Below are 10,968 nucleotides of genomic sequence, written 5' to 3' on the forward strand. Positions count from 1 at the left end.
GGGGAATAAAGCAGTGAAAACAAAACTAACAAATATGTTGAGAGGAAAGGAAAGGAAGAAAATAAGGAAAGAATAGATATGTAAAATTAAATAAAGGTAAAGAAGGTTTATATACATTAAAGATTAATTTGAAGGGGAAAAGAACAGTAGGAAAAGCAAGCAAAGGAATAAATGTAGAAAAAATAATGATAGGTTTAAAAAATTAAAAAAGAGAAAAGAAAAGGAGAACTCCAAAGAATTGCTAAAGCCCAACATATAGGCAGAGGTTTATAACAATAAAAAATGAGGCTGAGAAAAAATAAGAAGCTCAAAAGCTTAATTATATTTCATAGTGCCAATAAAATTGACAACTACAATGGAGGCCGAGGGGAAGGAATTTTAAAAAATCCAAAAGAATCATTTTGATATTTGGCAAAACTAATACAATTATGTAAAGTTTAAAAATAAAATAAAATTAGAAAAAAAAAAAGAATCTACAGAACAAGTCAAAACATAATAATAAATGTTTATCTTGAGTGACTGCTGTCAGAGTCCTCTCCCTCGCTGGGAGTCACAGTCCACCTCACCTCCCTAGGATGCCCTTCAGCACTGTGCTGATCTCTGGACCTTCTGTGCGGGCTGCTCAGAATCTAACCTGGTCCTACTCCTGTGTGTTCTTGCCTCTAGTGTCCACAGTTATCAGAACTAGTGCTTTTTCTTTTGTGGGAGCTCTCAGTGTCCTTTTATATATTCCGTATACACAGCCTGCCTTGTTGATTGTGTGGATTTAATCTGCAGCTTGTCCAGCTGGTGGGAAGGTTTTGGATCTTCTTCCTTAGCCACAGTGCCCCTGTGTTTCAATTGTGCTTTTATTTCCACCTCTGCATGTGAGTCGTCCACTGGGGTTTGCTCCTGAGGCTGCCCTGGAGGGCTTGGGTTTGCCCCTGTGAGGTGTGGAGGTGGTGCAGCTGCTTGGGTTGCAGGGGTTCTGGCAGCACCAGGTACTCAGGGAAGTTGATGGCTAGGGCAGCAGGAAATATAGTGCTCTAGAAGGGTATGGCAACCATTATTGGCCAATACGCTCCAGTCTTCTTGCCTGCAGCACCCCCCCCCCCCAACCTGAAAGAGAAGCCTGGCAGGCCATAGTCTATAGGGTCACAAAGAGTTGGGCATGACTGAAGTAACCCTGCTTGCATAGATGCAAGCCTTTTTTTTGCTTGTGGCAGCTCTGCCCCAGTGAGAGTTGAGCATGAAGGTGACGCAGCTGCTTGACTTGCAGGGACCCTGGCAGCACCAAGTGTGCAGGGACACGGGACTGCCTCCACCGCAGGAGTTATGGCCCTATCAGAGACTTTTTTTGAGCCTCCTATGGCTAGTGATCAGAAGGCCTCTTTGGCCAGTCTTTATCCATAGCTCTGCTGGTTCAGGCACTTAGAGGGCTCCCTTGCCCCTGTGGTCCTTCTCTGTTATTTGGAACATTAGGCACATAGAGGGCACTGCACGCCCCCCCCCCCCCCCGACTGGGGTCCTATTCTGTAGATCTGTGCATCAGCCACTTAGAGGGGCACCCTGGGTGGGGTCCTAGTCTGTAGTTCAGGGCATCAGGCATTTGATGGGCCAGCCTCTCTATTGTTCAGCAGCTGATGCTGGCCGTATGAAGAGAGTCTATGGTGGTGTCTCCACCCTCTACATGTGACTCAGCAGTATTGCCTTGCTTCCATGGTTGCCTGGCTTTCCTCCACAGGCATTTCCCACCACAGTCTCCTCCCTCATATCCCCTCAATCTGTCTCTCTCTCTGCAGTCAAGAGCAGCCCTCCCCCTGGGATTGCTCCACAATCCCTAAACTCCAGCTCCCAGCCACTGTGCCTTCCAGGGGATCTACATCCCTGTTTGGGGTATGTATGGCTGCGGCAATGGCTGTCTGATTCTCAGTCCATTTAGGCTGCCACAGATCAGCTGTTTCACTCTCAGCCTTAAATGTTTCTCCTCTGACTCAGACAACTGCCAGTTGCCCCACCCACTGAGGGCAGGTACAGTCCTACTAAAACTCCTGTTTTTCCTCCTACTGAGTTTTGCATGGTTCTGTATATTCTTTTCCACTGGCCAGGTACTCCTGTATGCTCTCAGCTGGGGTGTTCTGCATCCACTTCTGTGTCCGAAGGTGTATTCCTGGTGTATCCGTGGAGAGAGAGATACTCCCCATCCACCTACTTCTCCATCTTGTTATCTCCTTTTTTTCCCCTTTTGATCAGCCTGGCTAAATTTTTGTCAATCTTATCTTTTTAGAGAAACAAATTTCTTGGTTTCATTAATTTTTCTCTCTTTACCTATTTTCTTTACTTTTGTTCTAAAGTTTTTTTTCTGTTTTTTTTTTTTTTTTCTTTTCTGTTTTAGTTTGGCTTGCTCTTCTTTTTCCAGTGACTTAAGGTGGAAGGTTAGCCTCTCAGCACTGCTTTCACTGGATCTCATAAGTTTTACATTCACCTCAAATTTCTCTTGTGATTTCATATTTGACCCACTTGTTATTAGGAATGTTTAATTTCACATATTTGTGAATATACCAAATTTCCTTCTGTTACTAATTTATGATTTTGTTCTCTTGTGGTAGAAAAATATATGGTTTCCATCCTTTTAAAGGTATTCAGACTTGCTTAATAGCTCACCATATGGTCTGTTATACAGAGTATTCTATGTGCACTGAGAATGTATATATTATACTCTGCTGTTGTTGGGAGATGTGTTCTATATATGTCCTTTGCTGCTGCTGCTAAGTTGCTTCAGTCGTGTCCGACTCTGTGTGACCCCATAGACAGCAGCCCACCAGGCTCCCCTGTCCCTGGGATTCTCCAGGCAAGAACACTGAAGTGGGTTGCCATTTCCTTCTCCGATATATGTCCTTTAGACATAACTATTTTATATGTTGTCCAATTCTGTCTTCTTGTTAATGTCTTTTTGTACTATCCATTATTAAATGTGGATTATTGATGTCTCCAAGTATTATTGTAGAATTGTGTATTTCTCCCTTATTTTGTCAGATTTTGTTTCACGAAATTTGGTCCTCTGTAATTAGGTACATGGCCTTCCCTGGTGGTCCCTGATGGCTCAGTGGTAAAGAATCTACCTGTAATGCAGGAGACTTGGATTTGATTCCTGGGTCAAGAAGACCCCTGTGGAGAAGGAAATGGCAACCCACTCCAATACTCTTGCCTGAAGAATCCCATGGACAGAGGAGCCTGGAGGGCTACAGTCCATGGGGTTGCAAAGAGTTGGAGTGATTAAACAAAAACAGCAACAGCAATTAGGTGCATATGTTTATAATTATCATATATTCCTCATGGTATATCTCTTTTATCATTATAAACCTTTACCCTAAACCACTGTTTGTTTTAAAGTCTGTTTTGTCTGCTATTAGTATAGCCATTCTAGTTTTCTTACTGTTGCTCTTTGCATATTTTTTTCCATTCTTTTAATTTCAATCTATTTATATCTTTGAATCTTAAGTTGTGTCTCCTATAGATAGCATATACTTAGATCTTCTTGTTTTGTCCATTCTGACAAAATCTGCCTTTTGATTTTATGTTATTGGTGTAATTTGCTTTATGTAAATTTTTATTTTTTTGTTTTCTATATGTTCTGTGCTTTTTTGTTACTCTATTCTCCATTTTGTTACTCTGTTCCCCATATTGCTGCTTTCATTTGCATTAACTGGATATTTTCTAATGTAAAATTTTCACTTCTTTAATAAATTTTTTATGGTTTCATGTTAGTTCCTTCACAGTTTCTTTGTGGTTTCTTAGGCTTACTATATAAATCCTAATTTATCAGAATCTGCTACAGATTTATACTAACTTAATTCCAGTGAGGTATAGAAATGTTACTCTGGTGTAGTTCAGTCTTCTTTTTCCTCTTTTTGTGATTATTATTGCTATGCTTTTACATGTTAAAAACAACACAGTGCTGTAATTAATACTTTAAACAAGTTTAAATCTTTTAAAGTAACTAGAGCAAGGGGAACCATATATATTTGTAGCTTTTCTTACATTAACCTGATTTCCTTTTTGTGGTTTCTTCCTTTATTCTCATCGATTCATGTTGACATTAAGAATAATTTCCTTAATCCAATACACCTTTGCTCCCCACCACCTCCCTTATGTTGTTATTGGAAGATATATTACATTTCTATATATTATAGTACCAATAGTACAATGATGTATTTTAAAATTGCCTTTAAAAAATTGGTTAAGAGAAGAAAGGAAAGAAATATGCACTTATTCTGCCTTTTATAATAACATAATGTCCTTTACAAGTGCCTTTTCCTTTCTTTGTGCAATTGGAAATACTGTCTGGGGCCACTTGCTTCCAGCCTAGTATCTGTTGTATGGTGGGTGTACTAGTGACAGAGTCTCAGATTGTGCTGATCAAAGAATACCTTTATTTCAGATAGCTTTGAGGGGTATAACATTCTAGGCTGACAGTTTTTTTGGTGTTATCTTGAGCACTTTGAATATGTTTTCCCCTTGCCTTCTGGCCTCTATTGTTTCTGATGACAAGTCAGCTATTAATCTTATTGGGGTTTCCTTATAAAAGACACTTTGTTTTTCTCTTGCTGCTTTCATGATTTTCTCTATGTGTTTTGGCTTTCAGCATTTTTACTATGATGTGTTTTTTTGTGGATCTGGTTTCTTTTATCATACTTGATATTCATTGCGCTTCTTGAATGTACGTATTAGTTTTTCATCAAATTTGAAAATACTCAGCCTTTATCTCTTTGAATTTTTTTTTCCTGTCCCATTCTTTCTCATCTCTCTTCTGGGACTTCTGTTGCTTGCAAGTTTGTGTACTTTATGGGGTCCTGTATTTCTCTGAAGCTCTTTTCATTTTCTTTTTTCACCCCCTTTATTTTTTGAATTGCAAATAACAATGGTCTCTACTCAAACTTAGGCTTCCCTGGTGGCTCAGACAGTAAAGAATCCTCTTGCAATGTGCAAGACCTGGGTTGGGAAGATCCCCTGGAGGAGGGCATGTTAACCCACTCCAGTATTCTTGCTTGGAGAATCCCCATGGACAGAGGAGCCTGGTGGGCTACAGTCCATGGGGTTGCAAAGAGTCAGACAAGACTGAGTGACTAAGCACAGCACATATTTAAACTTAGTGATTCTTTTTACTGTCAGTTCAAATCGACTGTTCAGCCCGTCTAGTAAAATTTTCCTTTTTAATTATCATACTTTCAGCTTCATAACTTCATTACATTTTCCCTTATAGTTTCTATCTTATTTCCAGTCTGTATTTGAGATATTGTCATCACACCTTTGTTTATTTAAGCATGGTATAACTTAGTGCTTTGAGTATGTTTCTAGTAGGTACTTTGAAATTTTTGTCCATCAAATTTGACATTGGTTCACTCTCATAAGCATTTTCTCTTGCCTGCTTGTTTCTCCATACATGGGTCAGACTTTACTGTTTCTTTGCTGTCTTGTCTCATTCCCAAAGGTAAACAAATACATTTTAGGTAATATATTGTAGCAACTCTGATTACTGGACCACATTCCTCCCCACCCTTGAGGGTGGCAGCTTATTATATTTATTTGTAGTTTGTTTATTGCTAATGCGGTCATTTGAATGAAATATATTTCCTCCTCATAGTATGATGTCTCTGATACTCCTTAAATGACAGCCTTTGGCACAGGTACAGTCACCCTGGCATAATAGTTATTTTGGCAGTACTCTCTTTTCTCTAAAGGATAAATTACTCCACAGACTGATCCAGTTAAAATCTGATCCTTTGTTCAGATTTTTTAAAAAACTGTTTCCTACAGATCCATCTCTTCAGATATTTTCTCTTCTTTTCCTCCCTCCTTCCTTCCCTTCCTCCTCGTAATTTTTCCCTCAGCTTTAGTGAGATATAATTGACATATAACATAGTGTAAATTTTAATTGCATAACATGATTTGATACACACACACACACACACACACACACATATATATATATATATATATAATGAAATGATTACCACAGTAAGGCTACTTAACACTTCCATCACCTCACATAATTACCATTTTTTTGTGATGAGAACATTTACTCCCTTAGCAGTTTTCAAGTATAAAATACAGTATTATTAACTATAGTCACCATGTTGCACATTAGATTCCCAGAACTTACTTATCTTAAAACTCTAAGTTTGTACCCTTTGACCAATATCTCCCCATTTCCCCCATCTTTAAAACCTGGCATGAACTATTCTACTCTCTGTTCTATGGGGTTGGCCATTTTAGATTTCACATATAAGTGAGATCATATATCTGTCTTTTCACTGTCATTTATTAGCATAATGCCCTCAAGGTCCATTGATATTGTTGTAAATGGGAGAATTTCCTTATCTCTCATGACCAAATACTATTTCTTTGTGTATGTGTATAAAATATCATACCTTCTTATTCTATTCATTCATAGACATTTAGGTTATTTCCGTATTTTCTTGTCATTCAGTCACTTGTTCGTGTCCAACTCTTTGTGACCCCATGGAATTCAGCACACCAGGCTTCCCTGTCAATCACCATCTCCAAGAGCTAGCTCAAACTCACGTCCATGGAGTCAGTGATGCCATTCAAGCATCTTGCACTCTGTCATCCCCTTCTTCTGCCTTCAATCTTTCCCAGCATCAGGGTCTTTTCCAGTGAGTCAGTTCTTCGCATCAGATGGCCAAAGTATTGGAGTTTCAGCTTCAGCATCAGTCCTTCCAATGAATATTCAGGACTGATTTCCTTTAGGATGGACTGGTTGGATCTCCTTGCAGTCCAAGGGACTCTCAACAGTTTTCTCCAACACCACAATTCAAAAGCATCAATTCTTCAGTACTCAGCCTTCTCTGTGGTCCAGCTCTCACATCCATACATGACTACTGGAAACACCATAGCTTTGACTATTTGGACCTTCATCAGCAAAGAAACATCTCTGCTTTTTAACATGCTATCTAGGTTTGTCATAGCTTTTCTTCCAAGGAGCAAGCATCTTTTAATTTTATGGCTGCTGTCACCATCTGCTGTGATTTTGGAGCCCAAGAACATGAAGTCTGTCATTGTTTCCATTGTTTCTCCATTTGGCACCAAGTGATGGGACTGGTTGCCATGATCTTAGTTTTCTGAATGTTGAGTTTTAAGCCACCTTTTTCATTCTCCTGTTTCACCTTCATCAAGAGGCTCCATATCTTTGTTATTGTGAATAATGCTGCAATGAACATGGGAGTCCAGATATCTCTTTGAGATCCCGGTTTCATTTCCTTTGAATATATACCTGGAAGTGAAATTGCTGGATTGTATGGTAGTTCTATTATTAATTTTTTTGAGGAACTTTCATACTGTTTCCTATAGTGGCTGCACCAGTTTTCATTTCCCCAACAGTGTGCAGGGGTTCCCTTTTCTCCATATCCTTGTCAACACTTGTTATTTTTTGTGTTTTTGATGATAGCCATTCTAACAGATGTGAGATAACATCACATTGTGGTTTTCATCTACATTTCTCTGATTAGTGATATTGAGCTGCTCTTTGTGTGCCTGCTGTCCATTTGTATGTCTTTTTTGGCCCAGCATTTTTTTAAAATTGTATTAAAAAAATTTTTTTTGCTATGGGGTTGTGATTTCCTTACACACTTTGGATATTAGCATGTTATGAGATGATTTGCAAATATTTTCTCTCATTCTGTAGGTTGACCTTTCAATTTGTTGATAAAGTTTTTTATTTTTGCAGTGCAGAAACTTCAGTTTGGTAAAATCCCACTTGATTTTTTTGCTTTTGTTGTCTGTGTTTTTGGTACCATATCTAAAAAACTGATTGTGAAGGCCCATTTCAAAGAGCCTTTTCTGTGTTTTCTTATAGGAGTGTTATGGTTTCAGATCTTACATTTAACTAATTAAATATATTTTGAGTTAGTTTTTGAGTGGTATAAGACAGAGGTCTCTTTTCTTTCTTCTGCATTTAGTGTGTTTCAAGTACCATTTATTGAAGAGACTGTCCTTTTCCCATTGTATATTATTGGCTCTCTTGTCACATATTAGTTAATTATATATGCATGTGTTTACTTCTCAGCTCTCAGGTCTGTTCCATTGGTCTATGTGTCTAGTTTTTATGCCTGTACCATACTACCATACTATTTTGATTACTTTGTTGTTATTTAGTCACTTAGTTGTGTCCAACTCTGAGACCCCATGGACTACAGTATATCAGGCTTCCCTGTCCTTCACTATCTCCTGGAGTTTGCTCAAACTTATGATGCCATCCAGCCATTCAACCATCTCATCCTCTGTCATTCCCTTCTCCTCCTGCCCTCAATCTTTCCCATCATCAGGGTCTTTTCCAATGAGTCGGTTCTTTGCATCAGGTGACCAAAGTATTGGAGCTTCAGCATCAGTCCTTCCAATGAATATTCAGGGCTGATTTCCTTTAGGATTGACTTGTCTGATCTCTTTGCTTTGATTACCACAGCTTTGTAAAATAGTTTTAAATCATGAAATGTGCCTCCAGCATTATTCTTCTTTCTCAAGAAGATTACTTTGACTATTTGGGGTCTTTTGTGGTTTCATACAAATTTTAGGATTGTTTATTCTATTTTTGTGAAAAATAGCAGTGAAATTTTGAGATTGCATTGAATCTACAGATAGCTTTAGGTAGTATGTGTATTCTAGCAGTATTCTGATTCATGAACATGGGATACCTTCCCACTTATTTTCATTTTCTTCAGTTTCTTAAATCAGTGTTTTATACTTCTTAGTGTACAGATCTTTCCCTTCCTTAGTTTAAATTTATCCCTCTGTACTTTACTGCTTTGACATTGTATGTGGGATTGTTGTCTTTCCTTTTCAGATAGTTCATTGTTAGCGTATAGAAACTCAAGAGGAAAAGGAGAGTCTGTTGCATTTACCCAAAATTTTACTCTTCTAATTATACTTTTTTCCTTCTTGATGCTCCAAAGTTTCTTTCATCATTTCCTTTCTGCCTCATGAATTTTCTGTAGCCATTGTTTTAGGGTAGGTCTGCTGATGGTAAATTCTCATAATTTTCCTTAAAAATAGACTTCACTTCTCCTTTTTAATGAATATTTTTACTAGATACAGAATTCTGCCAGTTAGGGATGGAAGTTCATGTTTTTCACTTGACCACCTTTAGTATTCCAAAAGGAGGAGTTTCTTGTTATTTCTGGGCAGGGATAGAATTTCAAGTCCCCATTAGGCTTCTGCTGATACCACCCATACTGGAAGGGGAAGGGATGCCTTGATACTGCACTTAACATGGCCTCCATTGTCGTCATGGAAGGGGGCCTCCTTACCACTGAGAAAAAATGAAAATTCTGGTTATCTACTCAGCCTTCTGTGTCACTGTCCTGACACAGGGGAAGAGGTGCCTAGTTACAGCTTTGTAAAGGTGGATATCTAGGTTTCCTACTTGGCCTATGCTGTCATGGATTGAGGTAAGAGCACAATGTTTGCCCCATGGTGTTTGGCTGATGTAGCATGATTATTGTCTAAAAGTATTCTGTCTTACTAGGCTGCCTTTATCCTGGTCCTTTGGCTAGAGAGAGTAGGAGCATTTTTTTTTCTGTACATATTAATGTGTCCTGGTTACAGGCTTCTACTGCACCCAATCCAGGGTATGTTAGGCAGAAAGAAAATCCAAAGAACTTAACACCATGCCATTCCTTGAGTCCTAGAGTCCCTATGTTCTTCTCCTCTCCACCTTCCAAAGTCAGCCTGTGTTTTTTATGTATAATGTCCAGTGTACTTAGTGCATCTACTTCTCCATCTTATCACAGAACCAGAAGTCCAGGGAACAATTAGATATAGATATTTTAGGTACTGGATACATTTTGATGCAGATATAGTGTTAGAACCATTATGATAAGCAATAATATTTTTATTACTAGGAAATAAATACTCTTGTTACTAGATTAGAATCATTCCTGCCTCTTGCTTCATAACATCTCTGACCTCCTTGGAAGTGGGAACTCCTTTATCTCTCCAAAGGAAAGCAGAACTGCCTGAGATTAATGGGTTCTCTAATGCTGGTGGGAGATTGCTTAAGAGGCCTTGTGTTAAATATCAACCTTTGGCTTCTCCTGAGGTGGTGCCCATTGATGGCTTATATGATTACCTTAGGAGAAAAGATAATGCTTTTAACCAAGGTGGGAATAGAAACAGAAGTTGAAGTCTGTAGTATCTGAGTTATCCTTGCAGGAAATGAAGACTTAAGTACTTACTCTGAAGTGGTTATTAAAGTGGAAATGCCTACTGTGATCAGCTTTGAGGTCAGTAATAGTAAAACTGTATTCCAAGGCTACAAAAGCTACTGAAATAGTGTCTTAACTGCCAGACTTTATGACCAGAACAAGGGTACGACCATAACCGAAGGGTAAATGGCTTGCTAATTTCCTGGAAATGCAATCACTATGTTATTGTTTATAGAGTTTTCTCCTCATCTCTTTCAACTTGAAATGATGTTTTTCTTCACCAGCATCTTAACTCCTATTCTTGGGGACTGTCAGTTGGAAAGGGACGGAAAAGTAGGGGTTTGAATACCTACCTGTTAATAGCTCTAACCTTGGAGTCAGACTACATGGCTTCAACTTCTGGCTTTTCCATTAAGTACTTGTTAGCCTTTGGCAAGTTATCTAACCTTCCAAAGTCTTGATTTCTTTAGTGGTAAAGTGAGCATTATGGTAGCACCTACCTCTTAGAGTTATTGTGAGACTTAGATGCAATAAAAATTACAAATGCCTAAAAAACCCTGGCCCATTGTAAGCATTCAATACATGTTAGCTATGTGAATGGGTCCTAACTGCTGACAATATTTAACGGCTCTTGTTTTCTCCTTTTCTGACCTCTAAAGTGTAGAGTTGGATCATGTTTTAGCTTTTGGCCACTTCATAGTATTACCAGTACCTCCAACTCAGTTTTGGGGTCTTTCTATTATATGAGAAGCTGTGGAATTCTAAGACA

Source organism: Bos taurus, chromosome X (assembly GCF_002263795.3).
Source record: "Bos taurus isolate L1 Dominette 01449 registration number 42190680 breed Hereford chromosome X, ARS-UCD2.0, whole genome shotgun sequence".
In the NCBI taxonomy this organism is placed as follows: Eukaryota; Metazoa; Chordata; class Mammalia; order Artiodactyla; family Bovidae; genus Bos; species Bos taurus.